Here is a 20,773-nt window from a genome sequence, read left to right as displayed (position 1 = left end):
TATGCCAGGCTTTAGGGGTACAATGGTAACTCAGCTGACCCAGGATTGGGTCAGTTACAAGACAGAGGGGGGAATGGGGAATGTAAGGATGCAGGTTTGAGACAATAGAAGGGCACACATTGCCCACGGCAAGAGGGACCACCCTTGTAATACCCTTAACATTCCTAAGGGCAGGCCTAGAAATAGAAGCTATAGGTAATCAGTTACTGCTTAAGGCTAGTTACACCCTATGTGAGGGGCCTGGGTCCTGGGTCTACTCTGATTGGTTAACACTCTAAATGTTGTAATTGGATAAACCTGCTGTCAATAAAAAAAAAAATTAAAAAAATAAAAAAAATCTTTAAAAAACAAACAAACAAACAAAATAAAATAAGTTTTATGTGAATGGGAACCTTCATTAGGAAATAAAACCCAAAGAAACATACCTATGTATTTTTACGCTTGGTTTGATGAGGAGTGGGTGGTCATGGAGGAATATGGGAGGTTATGGAGTGTGAGCTAAGCATAGTAAACTGGGGAAACATTGCTAAATTCAGATGCTTCTTACTAACCCTTTTTCTTTGGAGATGAGAATGCTCTTTCCTCTGGTTGTAGGGAGGGCACCTCTCAAGTGAAAGTTTATTACCCGTTTCAGTGGAGGAGGGTGGGGAGAAGGTCAGGGTGACCTTCTATTGTTTTCTAAAACTCCTTTAGCTTAAAATATTCAAGATATAAAGTGCCATATAATGGAGTAGGGTGTCCTGAACCACATAAGGAGAATTAGAAGTACTTACAGCAAGGGCAAAAGTGAGGAACAGGCTTCAAAATTAAATAAGGTTGCTGGGGTGGGCCTTGCTGAGAAGGTGAGATCTGAGAAAGCCTCGAGATGAGGGAAGGAGTTGCACAGGTATCGGGGGAACAGAGGGCAAAGAACCCAAAGCTGGGAGTGGGCTTCACATGTCTGAGAAATAGCAAGGAAGCCCATATACTTGGAGCAAGTTTTATGCAGGAAGAGCACTACTTGCTCCATTAAAAAAAATAGCATCTATTTTAAGAAGATAAAAATAATAGTTTTTAAAAATTTAAATTCAAGTTAATTAATATATAGTGTAGTATTGGTTTCAGCAATAGAATTTAGTGACTTATCACTTACATATAACACCCAGTTCTTAACCCAAGTGCCCTCCTTAATGCCCACACCCATTTAGCCCCTCTCCCAACCACCTCCCCTCCAGCAACCCTCAGTTTTTTTTATCTGTATTTAAGAGTCTCTTATGGTTTGCCTCCCTCTGTTTTTTTCTTATTTTACTTTTCCTTCCCTCCCCCTCTGTTCATCTGTTTTGTTTCTCAAATTCCATATGAGTAAAATCATATATTTGTCTTTCTCTGACTGACTGCTTTTGCTTAGCATAATACACTCTAGTTCCATCCACATTGTTGCAAATGGCAATATTTCATTCTTTTTGATCACCTTGTAATATTCCACTGTATATAGATATCACATCTTGTTTATCCATTCATCAGTTGATGGGCATTTGCGATCTCTCCATAACTTGGCTATTGGTGATAGCACTGCTATAAACACTGGGGGTCCATGTGCCCCTTCAAATCAGCATTTTTGTATCCTTTGAATAAATACCTAGTAGTGCATTGCTGAATCATAGGATAGTTCTACTTTTAACTTTTTGAGGAACCTCTATACTGTATTCCAAAGTACCAGTTTGCATTCCCACCAGCAGTCCAAAAGAGTTCCCCTTTCTCTGCATCCTCACCAACATCTGTTGTTTCCTGAGTTGTTAATTTTAGCCATTCTGACAGGTGTGAGGTGGTATCTCATTGAGGTTTTGATTTGTATTTCCCTGATCATTAACAATGTTGAGCATCTTTTCATGTATCTGTTAGCCATCTGGATATATTCTTTGGAAAAATGTCTGTTCATGTCTTCTACCCATTTATTTGCTGGATTATTTGTTTTTGTTAATTTGGTTTTGTGGTTTTTGAGTTTGATAAATTATATATTTTGCATACTAAATCTTTATCTGATATGTCATTTGCAAATATTTTCTCCCATTCTATTGGTTGCCTTTTTAGTTGTGTTGATTGTTTCCTTCTCTGTGTGGAAGTCTTTTATCTTGATGAGGTTTCAATAGTTCATTTTTTATTTTGTTTTCCTTGCCTCTAGAGGCATTTCTGTTGGGGCCCAGTAGACAAAAAATACCCTCAAACAATGTTTGGCCTCCTGGGCCCCACGTATGGCTTCGGTTCTTCCTATGATTTTCTCATTGCTTTGCAAAAAGGCATATACTTTTAGGCTTTGAATCAACTTGGGTCAGTCAGTGACCTTCCCTTACTTTATTTTCTGGCTCTTTGTCTGCTCTTGGGAGTGAACATAATCCTCTGCCAAAAGATTTGCTTATAAAAGAATGAGCATCTTACCCTTGAATAACTGATGAAGGGCCTTAAGGAATGTATATCTCCTCATAGAATTCTTCAGGTTTATCTTATGTTTAAAACCAGACTATTATTAAGGGATTCCTCTTTTTGCAATGACTTAATCCTGTTACTACTGTCCTGATAAGAATAACCTTTTCCAGAGCATGTCTACTTCAGGGACCTTGAACTATGTAACCATTAAAGAAATGATGTAACCACCCATGGTATATAAGACCCTGGCCATCTAAGTAAAGTGTGGCTTTACCAACCACCATCCACACTGTCTGTCTTGTCTGTCTTGTTCATCTTGTCCATCTTCTTTTCTAGAGATATTGCACCGACACCAACCCCCTACTCGGGACCTTTCGACTGTGGTGCATGGGCTGGTCCCCCGCACATGTCTAGTAAGAAGTTGGCATGGCTGGGTTCAAAGAGGTTGCTGCCTGTTTTCTCCTCTAGGGTTTGATGGTTTCCTGTTTTATGTTTAAGTTTTTCATCCATTTTGAATTTATTTTTATGTATGGTATAAGAGAGTGATACAGGTTCATTCTTCTGCATGCTGCTGTCCATTTTTCTCAATGTCATTTGGTAAAGAGACTGTCTTTTTTCCATTGGGTATTCTTTCCTGATTTGCCAAAGATTAGTTGCCATACAATTGTGGGTCCATCTCTGGGTTCCCTGTTCTGTTCCATTGCTCTATATGTCTATTTTTGTGCCAGTGCCATACTAACTTAATTATTACAGCTTTGTAATACAGTTTAAAGTTCGGGTTTGTGATGCCTCAGCTTTGGTTTTCTTTTTCAACATTACTTTGGCTATTCGTGGTCTTTTTTGGTACCATACAAATTTTAGTATTGTTTGTTCAAGTGCTGTGAAAAATGCTGATGGTATTTTGATAGGAAATGCATTGAATGTGTAGAGTGCTTTGGTTAGTATAGACATTTTAACAATGTTTGTTCTTCTAATCTATGGATATGGAATGTTTTTATTCCATTTCTTTGTGTCTTCTTCAATTTCTTTCATAAGCATTCTATAGTTTTCAGTGTACAGATCTTTTTCCTCTTTGGTTAGGTTTATTCCTAGGTATCTTATGGTTTTTGGTGCAATTGTAAATGGAATTGATTCCTTGATTTCTCTTTTTGCTGAAGCTAAATATAATCTTAAAAGTATTTGACAGCTGGGGTGCCTGGGTGGCTCAGTCAGTTAGGCATCCGACCTCGGCTCAGGTCATGATCTCGCGGTTCATGGCTTCGAGCCCTGTGTCAGGCTCTGTGCTGACAGCTTGGAGCCTGAAGTGTGCTTCGGAATTTGTGTCTTCCTCTCTCTACTCCTCCCTGGCTCAAGCTCCCTCTCACTCTAAAAAATAAATAAACATTAAAAAATTTTGACAGCTATGGCATTGACTTTCTCAAACTGCACATGATAGTGCTTCCATTTCATTTTTTTTATTGTATAAAGGAATTTGGTGTACAGCAAAATTTTAAAGGTTCCAAAAAACAAAAAGTCAGGTACCACTCAGAAATCATTATTCAAAAGTTTTTGTATTTACTTCCAACCTTCCCTGCACATATATGCTATTGAAGAAAAAAGTTATTCTGACACTTTTTAAAAACAGTAAAGAAGACTTTACTTGGATTGTGATAATAGGTGACAAGGCTGTTGCAATAGTGGACAGAGAGATTGGAATTAACTCTGAATACAGCAAGGACAAGTGACAATAAGGAGAATTAGAGGCGTCAGTAGGTGGAGAATTACTAAAAGAAGTCAAGGGCAGGGAGATTTTGGCTGAAGACAGGCCAGGGTGATCTGACATCAGGATTCTTGCTAAGACTAGGCTATGCAGGCCAGGTAAGGACAGAGGCCAATGTTTAAGCCTAATTGAGAAGAGGGCTCAGAGGAGCCTGACTGAAGTTTTATCAAGGAGAGCCTTTGTCAGTGCAGTGGGGACAAATGAAATATTTATTTAGGAAAGACCCTAATCTCTCCTTCCATCTCTTGCCACATGAGCCCTCACCACCAGAACTGGAAAGCAGAGAAATGAAAGAACAAGGTTAGTAAAATCTGAGTAGGCCAGTGCTCTTGAGGAAGGTAAAGTAAGCTGAACAGAAGACAAACCCTGCTTTCCCTAAGGGAAGAGAAGACTGTCAGAGAAAAAGGATGGGAACCTAGATGTTATATACAATTTTCTTATAATACCTCTTGATAGAAACTGAAGCTATAACCTTAAATATCAGGATTAGTATTTATGATTCTCCAGGGAAGCACTGATTTTGACAGGTAATAGAGTAGGGAGCTCCTAATTAGCACCTAATGAAGCCAGTTCTGTCTGTTAAGACACAAGATCAACTTTGTGCTGTGAGACAGGTGGCTCTGTGTTTAATTTGCTGTTCAGGTGCCAATCTGTTGTGTAACCTTGAATAAGTCACTCAGCTTGCCCAAGGCTTTCCTTTCCTTATCAGTGGGTAAAGTGAATGAGTGGAATCAGTCCATTTGTAAGCATCTCTGAATCTATGATATTAAGATTTTTGTGAAATGAGGTCTGTGCTTTCCCCTTGTCGTGGGCAGCGTCACTCCACGTCACCGGCAAATGTACATGCCTTTCCATTCCTTCAAAGTGGTGGCTGGCTCTTTGGTATCTTTGTTCCTGTGGTCTCTCTGGAAGAGTTCTTCCTGTTGACTCATTGTACCAACCTCAGTGTGCTTAGAAAGAGCAGACTAGTGATTACCATGATGTACTGTGGTGATTGGAATATTTAGAGTTTGGACTAAGGTGAACCTGACAGGAAGAGTTTTTTAATGACTTTGTGTGGGCAGCAAGATGCTCTATGTAATGGTAAGTAGAACTTAATGAAGATGCTTCCTCTGTTCTCTTCTTCCTTCTACCTTATCCTCCAAGCCTGCTACTCATCAGAATTATACTACTTAATTATCCTTGCTGATAAAAATGAATCATAATCATTCAGCTTGTGAATGAGTGAAAAGAGAAATTGCATGTGAGTCACTCAGGGTCTTCTTCCAAACCTTGCTGGAAACTAAGTGGTGTTTTTCATGACTTCTGTGCTTTGCAGGGACTCTAATTTCCCCCTTTGGTGACCATTACGGTGCTTTTTATAGAACAATAAAACAACATGGCACATTAATCTTTTCAAATGACAGAGTCAGACAGTGCCTTCATAAGCAGCAGGCTCTGAAACAAACATGGGCAAATGAGACACAACTTTAGCTTACCTGCAAGGCTATTGCTTTGCATAGCTTTCCCCCTGTGGCCCACACAACACTTTTGAAGCATTATAGATAATGTTAGCTTTGATCCTAACTCTTGAAAGTAGGAAAGGGATGTGTCACAAATGGCCAGTTTAGAGCAGGATGTGTGGGCCTTTGACCTCTACTCAAAAAGCCCTCTGCTCGTCCCTCCTCTGGGCCATCATCTTCTCTCTCCTGGATTACTGCAATAGCTTTGTGCCTGGGCTATCTGTTTCCAGGGTTGCTCCCACAGTGTATTTTCAAATCAGCAGCCAGAGGGATCCTTTGACATGTAAGTTAGATCATGTCACTGCTCCTCAAAGCCTATCCAGACTCCCCATCCCATTCTGGACAAAAGACAGTCTTTACAATGCTCCAGTTACTTCTCTGCCCTCTTTTCTGGCTCACTCTGCCTGGAAGAGGTTCTGCACTGGCTGTTCCCTCTGCTGGGAATTCTCTTTCCTTTCTTCAGGCTTTTATTCAAATTATGCCTTTTCAGTGAGGTCTTTTCTGCTCTATACATGCAAATTTATCCCCCGCACTCCCCTTCCTCTTCCCTGGCACTGATCAACATTTAACATGCTCTTTTTAAAATTTAAGGCAAATAATCTAATGGTTACTGGTTTTCAAAATTATCCATTTTTTATGTGTATAATCACAATCGACTGTTGAACAATGCAGGGGTTGGGGTATCAACCTGCTCTGTAGTTGAAAATCTGTGTATAGCTTTTGACTCCTGAGAAACTTAACTAATAACCTGCTATTGACCAGAAGCCTTACTAGTAACATCAGTAGCCAATTAACACATATTTTGTATGTTATATGTATTATATACTGTATTCTTAGAAAAAAGTCAGCTAGAAAAAAAAGAAAATTATTAAAATCATAAGGACATATATAAAGTCATTATGTTTTATATCTAAAACTAATACACTATTATGTGTCAATTATATTTCAAGAAGTACTGGAATTCTTAAAAAATCATAAGGAAGAGAAAAATGCATTTACAGTACGGTTTTGTATTTATTGAAAAAAATCCACAAATGAAATAAGCTTCATGAAGTTGGGGCTTTTTGTCTGTTTTGTTCCCTGTTCTTGGGATTATATCCTTTTGAACAGTACTTCACAAACTTTAACATGCCCAAGAATAACCTCGGGATCTTTCTAAAATGTAGATTCTGATTCTGTAGCTTTGGGCTAGGACCTGAGAATCTGCTTCTCTAACAAGCTCAGGTGGCCCACATCTGGAATAGCCAGGCTGGTGTCTCTGTAAATCTCTACCTACAGGCAGGGCCACCAAGGATTTTCTTCCCAAAGCCAACTTCAAACTCCCAGGGCTGGGACTCAGAATCATGTGGGAGATCTTTCAGCTAAATTCCTGAGTATTTACCTCAGAGGCTGTAAGTTAGTAGGTAAGAAGTAGGGCCTTGGAACCTTATTGGTGTTGTTTGTGGGTTTTTTGTTTTGTTTTGTTTTTGTTTTTGTTTTTGTTTTTAAAGAGAATGTGTGCATGTGCATAGGGAGGGGAAGAAGAAAAGAGAGTATCTTAGGCAGCCCCCAAGCCCAGCACAAAGCCCAACAGGGGGTTCAGTCTCATCACTGTGAGATCATGACCTGAGCCAAAATCAAGAGTCAGACTCCTAACTGACTGAGCCACCCAGGTGCCCCGGAATCTTGTTTCATAAAGCTCACCAGGTGACTGGAATGTGCAGCAGCCAGGATGGGTTAACCACTGATGTAGAGAAATGAAGAATTTTTTGCATGTACAGATGTGATACTGATTTTGCCAAATTGTCATCTAGTGAGTACAGAATGAAAATTGACATCTTGATTGAATATAAAAAATTCTCTTTTTCCTCATTTGCATCGTTTGGTTGGCCTCCAAAAGAATCTAATGATTTCAACAGAGAAAAAAAGAAACTGTGTATAATCAACTCCGAATATACCTATTCATCTCTTTAAAATTCTGTTTAGTATTATGAAAATAACACAAGCACATGGTAAATAATTCAAACAGTAAAAAGGTATTCAATGAAAAGCAAACTCTTCAATCCTGGATTTCCAGTCTCATTCCTTGGAGGAAATTATTGTCAACTATTTCTTGTGAATATTTACAAAAACTTTCTAAACACACACACACAGGCACACATTTGTCTTGAGACAAGGAGAAATGTGGGGCATCTGAGTGGCTCTGTTGTTTAGGAAGCTGACTCTAGATTTCAGTTCAGATTACGATCTCGTGGTTCATAGAATCAAGCCTCAAATGGGGTTCTGTGCTTTCAGCACAGAGCCTTCTTGGGATTCTCTCTCTGCTCTTCCCCAGCTTTCTCTCTCTTTCAAAATAAATAAATAAACAAACAAACAAACAAACATTAAAAAGAGTGGGGGGGGCACGGAATATGACCAAATACTTTATGCCAGGCTTTTCCTTATCGGTTTGTATCTTGGTTAACTACATTATGTCTGTTGTATTTTCTCAGATGGCTGCAGCCCTAAGATGCCCCTGATATGCCTCCCACTCAGAGGTGGGATTTATGATACTTTACTTTGAATCTGGGTGGGCTTGTGACTATATTGGGAGTGACACTATGTCCCTCTCAAGGTTAGATCATTAAAAGTGATACAACTCCCAGGCGCCTGGGTGGTTCAGTTAGTTAAACGTTTGATTCTTGATTTTGGCTCACGTCATGATCTCATGATTCATGAGTTCCAGCCCTGCATCAGGCTCTGTGCTATCTCTCCTTCTCTCTTTGCAACCCCCTCTCTCTTTAAAGAGAAAAAGTGATACAACTCCCACCTGGTCCTTTGGGATGCTCACTTATGGAGCAGTCACCAAGAGAGACCACATGAAGAAGCTGCGTTTAGGTTTTCTGGTCAATAGCTAAGGTTAAGGCCTAGTCTGATCCAACAGCTAGCATCAATTTCCAGAAATGTGTGAGAGTGAATGTCAGATGATTCCAGCCCTCAGCTTCAGGCCACTCCAGCACAGAACAGAGATGAGCTGCAAAAAATTTGGAGACAGAATTTCCTGATCATATTTAAGGGCAACATAGCAGAAGTTATAGGAAGATGTTATAACCTGAGTGCACTTGTGGGTGATCTTGAGTCAGTCATTTTTATGAGTTATTCTAGGTTAGGCAAAGCAGCAAAAGCAAACAAATTTCAGTCTTACAACTTTACATCATCAGTGTTTATTTTTCACTTGCATTACAGTTCAAGGAGGAGCCAGTGGCTCTCCTCCACATCAGGATTCAGGGATCTAGTTTCCTTTCCTATGGTGGCTCTTCTACCTTCAAGAGCCTTCTTGGAATCCTTTACTGTATCCTCTTCATTTAACTGGCTTACCAAGAAAGAAAGAGAGTATAGAGGATCACATAGGAAATTCCATGGATTGGCCTTTAGTGAGTTCTATTATTTATGCCCACAATCCACTGGCCAAGATCCAAACATATGCACTCATCCGGACTGCAAGAGAGTCTGGGAAAGATAGTCTTTTCGATCACTCTGGGAGAGCACCTAGCTACTTTCTGACACATAGTGCCTCAATTTCCCTCTGAGGATGAAGATAATAACAACAACCTTACCTGGTAGCTGAGAGAACCAAAATGTAACAAGTTATCTTACCTCTGAAGTAGTTGAAAGGGCTGAACACATTTTAAGTGTCATGACATTTCCCATCAGAGAAAGTACTTGAGATGATAGACAATTGACATCATCATCATTCTGGGGTCCCCGTGGATAATGTGCAACGATAAGCCATTGCCCCTGTCCCAGGCTCTTATATCTAAGCACTGACAACTGTTGCCCTAATACCAACAACTGCTTCTCCATGAAGAAAAAATATATTATACAAAGCAGCTGACTCACATGTTATTCAGACTCAAAGAAAGAAATATCAGGAATGTAGCTGGTTTCTCACCAGGCAACGTTCGAGTGGGACATTAAGCAGAGATGCACTTGTTCTTTCTGTCTTAAGTTTTGTACTATGCTGGTGGCTCTCCAGGCTCTGTTTCCATAGCAGCATATACACTTCATATAAATAGGAGCAATAGAAAGATTAAGTAAAAATAACTGAAACAAATAATGTTAATTCCTTTAGCTTTGGTTGTCCACAAGGCTGTCTTGTTCACTTCTTCAGTAAGGTACTTAAATTTGGGGAATCCCAGGTTTTTCATCTGTACATGGGAATAATAATAATACCTGAGCTGCCTAGCTCCATGGAGAGGACCACTTAAAGAAATGCTCTGGAGAGGGCTTTATAAACTGCATAAACTGTGTGCTGTAAACAGATGAGCAAAGATGCTTTGCCTACTATTGCTTGAGGAGCAGTGGGCAACTCTCCTTACTGTGCAACTCTGAAAAATCAGAACCATTTTACTGATTATAAATTTTCTGTATAAAACTTGGAAAATACAGGAAGGTATAATTATAGCTTTTGTTATTGAATAATTTCTGTGTTGAGCTGATTCACCCTTATGGGATGGGCAGTAGGATCCTGTCTTCCTGCTTGAATAACAGACAGCTGAGCGAGCCTGTTAGATTTGAGGTACTTATGCTGCTTGCTTTATCTGTTTGTTTCCAAAGCAAACAGCTCAGCAGTTTCACATGTGTCAGGGCCTGAAAAAAAGTCCATTTCCTTTCACCATATATGTTTCTTCCTAAGAATCTTTCCTGAAGGGATAATCCTAAGCACAGCCTGGATTTATGGCCAAAGACCCAAAGATGCCCGCTGCAGGGTTAATTACAAAAGTGAGAAATTGAAAATGTAAACATGTGTCATTAATATCATGATTAAGTAAATCATGGAACATTCCTGCAGTAGAATATTATGGGATTCCTTAAGAATGATGTTTAAGTTTTACTTTTAATGTGTAGGAAATTGCTTATTATACAAATATTCACAAGATGGTGAACCCTCCACCGGGTTCAAAATGCATGGAAACATGAAGGAGAAGAGATAGATCATGGATGGTAGAATTATGAGAAACTTCTTTTTGTGGTGCATTCTCTTACATCACCATCCACTTTTCTGTAGTACTTTTGAAACTTTCTACATGGAGCAAGATTAGAAAAAGTAAAACACTGAGTGAAGTTTAAACTTTGCAAATTTCTCTCAAATGGATGTTCCCTATCTTGCCTCCATTTGTTTCACTTGTTTAGAGTTTTATTTGCTTTTTCTTATAAATGCTTATATAGCCATTGGTGCCATTAACACTAGGTCAAATTCAATGCCAAATATGTAAAAGCTGGAGCCAGCCACTCATCAAGGCTTCATCTGCCTAGCATATCTTCAAAGGAACTGAGAAGTGAGGGGTTCTCATATTGAATTTCCACCTTCAGGCACAGGTCAGAAAGCACAATCAAATGTTGTCCATAATGGCAAGCATATCTTTCACAAGGAGGATTAAGAGGAAAAGGAAGTATTAACATGGATCCAATTATAGCTGCAGCCTGTTGAAGATTAACCTCCATGAAAAATCAGGTCAATTTAGAGAGGACAGGTTTGCTAATGATGCAAACAGATTGGATTTCCTTTAGAACTTGAAAGTTCCTGTGAGAAAGGCTCAGGGGAGTTTCATGTGACTGGAGATTGAATGTCCTTTTGAGGAGTTTGCATGGAGGATAGTCAATGAAACAACCTACAGGTGTGATTTCCACCATCAGAAATAGAGGGTATATATTTGACATTTCCAGGTTCAAAACTTGGAACTTGCTTCAAAACTAAAAACTTGGGTCTTGATTGGAGGGTAGACTAGGTAAATGCAATGGTGTTTACTGATCTCAGAGACATCCACATTTGAATGGGATCTTCAGATTTAACACACTTTCTTGCTCTCTCATTTTTGTGACTAATGTCTGATGTTAGTTAATATATCAAGTAAGGCTGGTGTTAAGATTGTCATGTGGTCTTGAACTTTTCTGGGACCAGGAGTATTTGTTAAGGAGGATGTTTTACATGGGATAGTCTAGTTTTGGGATTCAGCCACTCGCAGTTTGCTTGCACCTTCATTTCCTTGTCTCTCTCATGATGTGATTCCTGGCTCTTTGCTTTGCATCTCTCTTCCTTTGTCCCCATGAGGGATTCACCAACTCCTCTTACATTCCTGGGCTTGTTCTCAATTTTCCCTTGTGTCTGTCTGACCAGTTCTGGGAAAAAGTCCTGTCCTTCTTGTTTGGAGCCCAGAGCGTCTGTGCACATAATTTCTTATGATAGGTCCTGTCATATCTCCTGTCCTGGAGTCCTTGCACAGTGACCTGGCTTGTATCCCTGCATCCTCTAAGTCCTGGAAACCAGCTCTGCTTTTACAGGATCCCTGCCAGATATTAGAGCCCTGCCGTTGAACCCAAGTCTAGGCCTTTCTAGTGCCAGCCACTCCTAAATCACACCACTTCCCCATCCCTCCTGGTGCAGGTGCCCACAGAATGGTTATAACCTCTGCTATATCACTCTAGGTCCCCAGTTTTCAGACCCTTTTTTGATATTCAGCATACTGTGCCTACCCTGAGGACAAACTTGAGGGAGATACTTCCTCCTTGAATAGAAGCTTTTCAGGTGACTCACACCCCTCAGATCCAAGACATAAGGGTAACTAATTTAGGATACTGCTACTCATAAGCTAAGTCAAGTTGAACCTGTCAAGTGGACTTCCTGAGGTGGGGAGGCTTTCTCAATGACATCAACTTCTTAACCCCAGATTTATGGGAATATGACAAATAAAATTGTATATATTGAAAGTACATAATGTAATGGTTTGATACATGTAAACATTGTGAAATGATACCACAATCAAGTTAATTGACACACCCATCATGTCACATAGTTATCTTTTTTTATGGTGAGAATATTTAAAACCTAGTCTCTTAGCCAATTTTAAGTACGTAGTACACTATTATTACCATAGTAACTTTCCTGTATGTTATATCCCCAGAACATAAACATCTCATAATTAAAATTTTATGCTCTTTGGCCAACATCTCCTCATTTCTTCCATTCTCAGTGTTCTGATAACCACCTTTCTACTCTCTGTTTCAATGAGTTCAACGTTTTTTTTATTGTATTCCACGTATAAGTCATACCGTTCAGTATTTTTCTTTGTCTGGTTTGACATTATCCTCACCCACATCATGGGGTTTCATAGTCAACTGTGAAATATGTGCACCTTCCTAAGTAGAAAAATGAAACCCAGATTATCCAGGGAGAATATCCTTCATGTGTGGGGTAGCTGGATCACATAGTTCAGATCTTGTCCTTTCAAATGTGACCTTCTTCTTGAAGATTTCTTACTCATGTTCTGGCATGATTAGGGACACAGCTCTTCCCCTTAGTAATATAATTGAAAAAGTCTGACACTCAGTAAAGCTTCCCCAAAGTCTTCTAGATTGCCGAATGGAACTATATACTGAAAGGAACCACAAGTTAAATAATCTGGCTATAAAGTACAGCGTTTTCTCATTTTGTTTTGTTTTATTCTTGCAGTGCAGGGGATGCATTCCTATAAGGCCCCAGATTTCTGCTACATGAGACCCTGGGTGGATGTTGAGAAGTCCATGGATGAATTTCAGCAGTGCTATGAACTTGCAATTGAATGTTTGTATGCCTAAGCATTTTTCTGGGAATAGAGTCCACAACTTTCATGAGATTCCCAAAGATGCCTTTGCATCCCTAAATGGTAGGTACCATCTTAGCTCCTATAACTGAGTCCCACACACCTGGATGTGTCCTCAAAGAAAAGAGATTAAAAGCAGACAGTGGGTAGATCCTCTCTCTAGTTTCCTTCCTTGAGCGATTGGCCCACAAAATGATCATCTCTTTCAAGGGGGGCCAAACCACACTGATAATCAATTCAAAACACAATTCTAATAGAAATGATACCCTAGCATTTGAGATCATGTTTATTATAGAGCTATCCTCTCCCTGGCTCTCAACAAGGTTCCATACAAACCAAAGTTTCTTGTTTTATGCTGTAAAAACAGGAAACAATTACTTAAAGCCTTCACACCTTTTTCTTCCTGGTTCAATTGAATTGGGTTTTTAGAATGTTTAGCAAATTTTGTTTTTATAGACACCCAGTGGGTTGAACTTTAACTTTAATCTGTTTTATTTTCTCAGAAGGTTAGAACAATTAGTAGTGTGGAAACAATACCACATATAGTCCTGGGGATAGCTATGAATATAAAATGATACATTAGTTTAATTCCCCCAATGAATGGCTTATTGTCCCTGTCAGCAAATGTGGCTTCATGCATAATTGGCAAAATTACACAGATACTTTTCCAAAGAATCCATATTGGGCTAGTAGGAGATCAGTGGCAAAACCATTGGTTCTAACTTGACTGATCAAATGTTGATAGTAACCGACAGGGTCCTTACAAAGTAAAATAATAGCTTTGAGTTCCCATGGAAAGAATGCTACCCTTTGGCTGGAAAGGTCAGACTTACGGTGCGCACTTGTTACCAACAAGGGGTGTAAACTTAGGTGAGTTAGTTGGTCTGTCTGGGTGGCCACCTGGGTTCTTGTCTGTAGAAAGAGGCTCTCTGAGATCCAGTGCGGCTCTGACCTCCATAAATCTATTGATTATACAAGTTCTAGTGGTTCTCAAAAGCCTTGGAGGCAATACATGACATTAAGTATGGGCAAAAGGAGTCAGGGACAGAGAGCCAGTACTGTGGGCTGGGGTTGTGCTAACACAAGTCTGACAGTGGTTGGATTGAAATATATTGGGACACTGATAATCTTATTTCACTATCTAGGATGTTTAAGTGGACAGTCTAAAATTTATTTAATAATTATATAATTTCCCACCTATTTTTGGGTTCATGAAGGCAAGCTGACTTGAGCTGATTTCCAGAAAAAAGAAAGAAGCTTAACCACAGTTGTTTATTAGGGCCAGATTTTCACCTCCACCATCATCTATTTGCCCCAGTGCATTCTCTCCTTCACTCATGACTGGTCTGAAATAACAGTTAAATACTAGACAACTATGGAATAAACATAGGCTTACATTTCCCAGAAGGACTCAGATTTACTCAGTGTCTGCCCTCAGAGACAAGGCACAAGATCTAAAGCAATGGAAATATTGTCTTTCTAAATAGGTATACATCGGGACCTAAGTAATGGGCCAGCAGAGTGATCTTCACCTGAAGACATCAGTTAGCCTCCACACAGTCCTGCCAGTGATACAGATGCTTCTCTCAGCTCTCTCTTGATAACTTATTGTTTGCAATAAGTTGGTGATTTGGCAAAAGCTGAGTGTCCCCACCTGCAATGCCTAATAGAAAACTCAGGTTTGAGTTTCAGAAATGTTTTTTTGATAGGTGAAATTTACAGTGACCCCATTAAGACTGTAATACAACAAAAGACACCATTTATGACTATTTCCCAATGGGGCAAAGAAGAGCTGAGTATACAGCAATAAGGAGACACCCAGATAAAAGTAAAGCTCAATCACTTTACCCCTCATATATTTAACATTTTTCTTAGGCCCAGCCAATGACCTAGAAATTAATGGCCAGTAATGCGATATTTCAAAATACTTCTGAGTAAAATAATTTCTGATACATACTATCATCAAATACAAGTATTATGCTAAGCTCGGGGCAAATGCAAATCAGATACAGAAAGCCTATCCTAAATGAGTTTAAAGGGAAGACAAGTTCATAAATAATTAGGACATGTAGTGATATGGGTAGGGTATTTGAGGAGGAGGAAAGAGCAGGAGCCATGATACAGTGATAGAAATCACCAGAATTATACAAGAAACTAAGCTCAGCTTGGTTGGAAACTAAGTTGAAAGGGTAGATTAGACTCAGGATATCTTCATGATATTTCTGTCATCACAAGCTGGGACAACATTGACTTTTTAAAGCTAACATGGTGGCCTATTGACTCATGGAGAGCTTTTGGGCTATTGGAGACTCCAGTGGTCAGAAGGCTCCAAAAGGCCATATCCCAACTGGACTGTCTTTTGAAATTTTTGATATATTTACTGAAACTCCTATGTAAAGAAAGTATTAGAAGACATCTTAGGAAGAATCATTTCTAAGAATCTTTAAGTGTAGAAACAATTATAAAGATCTTAAGAAAGATGTAAGGAAAAGGAAAATAGATGCTGAACAGGCATTTGATGAATGTCAGCATCTGTTTATGACAAAAGTCTTTGAACTAGGACAAGAAAGATGGATCTTTAATTTAATAAAGATGATTACAGGGGACACTTATACTGTTTTGGGTTACTTCATGTCTATTTTCTAATCAGCTCAAGCCAATTAGCATAACCTGTCCTCTTGGCCATAGTGACTTGTTTTTAGGAATTAGTAAGTGATTGTCCATTGGCTGATGTGATGTAAAGATATTTCTTCTGGTTCCTGGGGAAGTAGCTACGTGGAGGGATGTTCTCTTTCTGTTATGTATGAACAAGAAACATATAGTCCTCAGAGGCCTCTGGCAGCTGTCTTGGGACCAGAACAGGAAGCGGCCTTGACTGAGAAAAGGGACAATTGGCTGGAACAAGTCTTGCCTGAACTTGCTGTGGAACTTCTCATTTGTTTCATAGACCAATTTGAATTTACTTTTCTGTTACTGAAAACATCTGAAATTGCTAATTGATTAAACACCGATTTTTTTTTTGAGTGACAGAGAGAGACAGCATGAGCAGGGGAGGGGCAGAGAGAGAGGGAGATACAGAATCAGAAGCAGGCTCCAGGCTCTGAGCTAGCCGTCGGCACAGAGCCCGATGCGGGTCTCAAACCCACGAACTGTGAGATCATGACCCTAGCCGAAGCCAGATGCTTAACCAACTGAGCCACCCAGGCGCCCCAACACCGATCTTAAATGATGAAGAAACGTCACATTTCATGGAGAAACTTTAGAGACGTTCTCATTAAAGTTAGAAACAAGAATAGATTGCCAGTGCCCTTTCTGTAAATCAATATTGTCTTACACTGCATTAGCTAATGAAGTACAACAGATTATGGAGAATGAATATTGGAAAGGAAGAGTTACAGATGATATTATTATCATTTACAAATCTGACTATTTTCCATTTGAAAAGCTTAAAATAAGCAACCAGAAAACGATTGTAAGAGTGTTGACAAGTATGGTTGGAAATCAAATATAGGGGGGAAATGGGTAATTCTCCTCTATACCAATAATAGTTATAAAACATATGAAAGTGATGACAACAATAATTTCTAGAACCCATACTTAAAATTTAACAGCATTTAACAGAAATATATTTGAATAATACACAATGTTAGTGGGAATGCAGGCCCACCAGACATTTCTATCAATTGTAAAAAAAATGGTATATTCATTTTTGGAACTCAGTAAGGCAATGAAGACTGAAAGCTTTAACAGCTTAAAAAACCCACTTTGTTTCCTAGCTTTTATTTGTCCAGAATTTTATCCTAAGAAAATTATAAAGATCTGTTCAAAGATTTAGTTCCAAGGAAATGTTTTATAAATACGGAAAATAATTTAAATGTAGCACAAAATGGAAGAGGCAAACTAATTCTGGCATATTCATACACAATGGAATAGTCTGCATTTATTGAAAACATGTTATAAAAGTGTGTTTTTGGTTTGGAATGGTATATATGACATATTAAATGAAAAAAATGTTTACTGAGCAGTATAATCTCATTTTATTACATTTTTTTATTTTTTGTAGTTTCAAGTTTTTACTTAAATTCCAGTTAGTTAATATATAGTGTAAATTAGTTTTAGGGACAGAATTCAGTGATTCAACACTTGCATACAACACCTAGTGCTCATCACTGCAAGTGCCCTCCTTAATGCCCAACAACCACATAACACAACCCCTCCCTCCCCTCCATCAACTCTCAGTTTGTTCTCTTATAGTTAAGAGTCTCTTATGGTTTGCTTCCCTCTCTTCACACCTCTCCCATGTTCATCTATTTCATTTCTTAAATTCCACATATGAGTGAAATCATATGGTATTTGTTTTACTTTGACTGACTTATTTCACTTAGCATAATACACTCTAGCTTCATCCATATTCACTGTAAAGGGAAAGATTTAATTCTTTTTTTGTGGCTGAGTAATATTCCATTATATGTGTATACCACATCTTCTTTATCCATTCATCAGTCAATGGAAATTTGGGATCTTTCCATAATTTGGCTATTTTTGATCATGCTGCTATAAATAAATATCAGGGTGCATGTTTCCCTTCAAATTAGTATTATTGTATCCTTTGGGTAAATACCCAGTAGTGCAATTGTTAGATCATAGTTCTATTTTTAACTTTTTGACTAACTTCCATACTGTATTCCAGAGTGCCTGCACCAGTTTGCATTCCCACCAGCAGTGCAAAAGGGTTCCCCTTTCTCCACACCTTTGTCAATATATGTTGGCAATATCTTGTTTCCTGTGTTCTTAATTTTAGTTGTTCTGACAGGTGTGAATGTCATCTCATTATGGGTTTGATTTGTATTTCCCTAATGATGAGCAATGTTGAACATCTTTTCATGTGTTTGTTGGCCACCTGGATGTCTTCTTTGGGAAAATGTCTATTCATGTCTTCTGCCTATTTCTTCACTGGGTTATTTGTTTTTTGAGTGTTGATATGTTCTTTACAGATTTTGGATACTAACCCTTTATTAGATATGTTATGCCCAGATTTCAATATCGTCCCCCAAAACCAGAGACCACCAGGGAGACGGAGTCACGCATGCAAAAGCAAAGGGCTTTATTACGGGCTTAGGCCCACCGGGCCTAAACTCGGGCTCACAGACTTTACCAGCGCAGTGGATTCATGCTGAGAGCCCTGAACAAAGGCGGGGTAGGGCCTTTATGGGTTTGGGAAGGGGGAGTAACAGGAAATTGTGACACAGGTACAGGGGTCCAATCATTATAGCATAACATCATTGGCAGTAACTTTAACCATACACATTGTCCAGAGTGTTCGTTACTTTTGGCGGGACCCAATCACAACATTTAGAGTGTTAACCAATCACAGAGTGGACCCAGGACCCAGGACCCTCACGTAGGGTGTAACTAGCCTTAAGCAATAAGTGATTATCTATAGCTTCTATCTCTAGGCCTGCCCTTAGAAATGTTAAGGGTGTGAGCTGGCCTTTCCTGATTGGGTGTTACAAGGGTGGTCCCTCCTGCCCTGGGCAATGTGTGCCCTTCTATTGTCTAATGATTCTGAGAAACCGACACCTAGGCCTCCAAGGTCAGAGGGGAAACTTGAAGCCTGTCATGGAGTCATTTTGATTCAGACCTGCGTCCTTACAGATACATCATTTGCAAATATCTTCCACATTCTATTGGTTGCCTTTTAGTTTTATTGATTGTTTCCTTTGCTGTGCAGAAGCCTTTTATCTTTTTTTTCCCCATAATATTTTATTGTCAAATTGTTTTCCATACAACACCCAGTGCTTTTCCCCTTAAGTGCCCTCCACCATCACCACCACCTCTTTTCCCCCCTCCCCCTTCCCCCTCAACCCTCAGTTCATTCTCAGCATTCAATAGTCTCTCAAGTTTTGCATCCTTCTCTCTCCCCAACTCTCTCTCCCTCTTCTGCTCCCCCTGGTTCTCCATTAGGTCTCTCCTGTTTTCCTGCTAGACCTATGAGTGCAAACATATGGTTTCTATCCTTCTCTGCCTCAGAAGCCTTTTATCTTGATGAGGTTCCAATAGTTCATATTTGCGTTTGTTTCCCTTGCCTCCAGGGATATATCTAGTAAGAAGTTGTTATGGCCGATGGCAAAGAGGTCACTGCCTGTGTTCATCTCTAGGATTTTGATGGTTTTCTATCTCATATTTAGGTCTTTTATCCATTTTGAATTTATTTCTGTCTATGGTGTAAGAAAGTGGTTTAGTTTCATTTTTCTTCATGTTGCTGTCCAGTTTCCCAACACCATTTGTTGAAGAGATGGTCTTTTTTTTCATATTGGATATTCTTTCCTGCTTTGTTAAAGATTAGTTGACTGTATCATTGTGGGTCCATTTCTGGGTTTTCTGTTCTGTTGTATCATTCTGTGTGTCCTTTTTGTGCCAGTACCATCCTGCCTTGATCACTACAGCTTTGTTATATAATTCAAAGTCTGGAATTGTGAGGCCTCCAGGTTTGCTTTTCTTTTTCCAGATTGTTTGGCTATTCAGAGTCCTTTGTGGATCCATATAAATTTCAGGATTAGTTGCTCTAGCTCTGTGAAATATGCTGATGGTATTTTGATAGGCATTGCATTAAGTATGTAGATGGCTTTGTGTAGTATAGACATTTTAATAATATTTGTTCTTACAGTCCATGAGCATGGAATGTTTTTCATTTCATTGTGTCCTCTTCAGTTTCTTTCATAAGTGTCTATAATTTTCAGAGCATAGATCTTTTACCTCTTTGTTTAGGTTTATTCCTAGATATCTTACGGTTTTTGATGAAATTATAAATGGGATTGATTCTTTGGTTTCTCTTTTGCTATTTCATTATTGGCATATAGAAAGTGCAACAGATTTCTGTATGTTGATTTTGTAACCTATTTTACTAAATTCGTGTATTGGTTCTAGCAATTTTTTGATGGAGTCTTTTGGGTATTCTACATAGAGTACCATGTCATCTGCTAAGAGTGGAAATTTGACTTCTGACTTTCCAGTTTGGATGCCTTTTATTTCTTATTGTTGTCTGATTGCTGAGGCTAGGACTTCGAGTACTATGTTAGATAATGTTACTAAGTGGACCATCCTGTCTTATTCCTGACCATAGAGGAAAACCTTTCAGTTTTTATCCATCGAGGATGATGTTAGCTGTGTGTCCTTTGTATATGGCCTTTATGATATTGAGGTATGTTCCATATGTCTCTACTTTGTTGAAGGTTTTTATCAAGAATGGATGTTATACTTTGTCAAATGTTTTTTCTGCATATATTCAGAGGATCATAGGGTTCTTATCCTTTCTCTTATTAGTATGGTGTATCATGTTGATTTATTCGTGAATGTTGATGCACCTTTGCATCCCTGGAATGAATCCCACTTGATCATGGTGAATAATTCTTTTTATGTACTTTTGGATTTGATTTGCTAGTATCTTGTTGAGAATTTTTGCATCCATATTCATCAGAGATATTGGCCTGTAATTCTCTTTTTTAGTGCTG

Source organism: Suricata suricatta, chromosome 12 (genome assembly GCF_006229205.1).
Source record: "Suricata suricatta isolate VVHF042 chromosome 12, meerkat_22Aug2017_6uvM2_HiC, whole genome shotgun sequence".
Lineage (NCBI taxonomy): Eukaryota > Metazoa > Chordata > Mammalia > Carnivora > Herpestidae > Suricata > Suricata suricatta.
Note: the sequence above shows the minus strand (reverse complement) of the source record.